Genomic DNA, 1,198 nt, shown 5'->3' with positions numbered 1-1,198 from the left:
AAGGAGAAGGAGGAGGAGGAGGAGGAGGAGGAGGAGAAGGATTAAACGTCTAAGTACCATTGCCTACCGTAAACATGTCTTTAGCGTTGAAATAATTACATAATACGTAAGATTGTCACTATAAGTTCATTGGGAAATTACGAAATAACGCAAAACAGTGTAATTGGTCACATCATAGGTTACCGACGGGAAGGAGGTTGTCTTCTACTATCCACATTAGCAATATCATCACTGGATATCATTCTACAACTAAAAAGTAAACATTGGTATTCTGAGTAGTACACGATTTACAGTGGAGGTTAAAATTATGTTTCTTTCCATAGCGTTACGAAGACTCTATTCATATTATCATTTTTACTATTATATTGGGTCCAAATCTTGACCACCATCCAGGTGCAGGCCTAATACATTAGGTATTTTCACGCAAATAATTAATTGCTGCAAAGGCTTTTACATTAATCTTGGGTTCAGTCATAGTTATTTTAAAGCCTTTTATATATTATTCTTTTGTTTCTATTTCAAGTAAGTTACCTTGCTGAAACTTGGTCCAGGTAAAATCCTCATTCAAACGCTGTTACTCCAAAATACAACATGTATATTTTTCTCTGAAAAATGTTAGATGTTATTTCAAGTCAAATAATGACGCGATATTTGTTGTAATTAGGCCCTATTTCAAAATCGAGACAGCTTATGCAAGAGCCATCTATAAATCTACACATGAATTTGATGCTGATTCTGCAGTTTCTCATCCTCAGAATAAATTCTGTATTTGATGAGCAGAAGAAGAAAATAGTAGCCTATGAATATCAGTCAGGCGTTAGGAATTAGATTTTGCTTTACGTCTTATAGGCTACAGATTTAGGTAAACCTAACAATTAAGCTTCCCCTTTGAGGCACTGAATTAAAGAAAGGATAATATGTTTTTAGAAGCACAAGAAAAATGATTCAAGCTGAATTTTTATTCAGATTGAAACCTGAATCCGGAGCGTATGGTCGGCAGGTTCGTATCCAATCGTGCAGCTGTGATCAATTAAATCAATATGTAGGCCTATAGGCCTAATAATATTAAGGTTCGATTAGATATACGACTGTGGTTGGATATTACTGATGAGAGCTGAAGGCTCAACACTGTTTCGCAAACAAAATTGGTTTAGTGAGAATTTCATTCTAGTGTGTTTATTTGTGTGTGCGTGTCGGG

At 35.4% G+C, this 1,198-nt stretch overlaps 1 protein-coding gene across 1 annotated transcript in view; it reads right to left on the bottom strand.

The window, feature by feature from the left end:
- LOC101856605 overlaps positions 1 to 1,198 on the bottom strand; it is a gene marked incomplete in the record, with an annotated part of 17,612 nt that overhangs the window by 11,843 nt on the left and 4,571 nt on the right.

This window comes from Aplysia californica, unplaced genomic scaffold, assembly GCF_000002075.1.
Source record: "Aplysia californica isolate F4 #8 unplaced genomic scaffold, AplCal3.0 scaffold00628, whole genome shotgun sequence".
Lineage (NCBI taxonomy): Eukaryota > Metazoa > Mollusca > Gastropoda > Aplysiida > Aplysiidae > Aplysia > Aplysia californica.
Note: the sequence above shows the minus strand (reverse complement) of the source record. Positions and strands in the feature narration are given on the sequence as shown.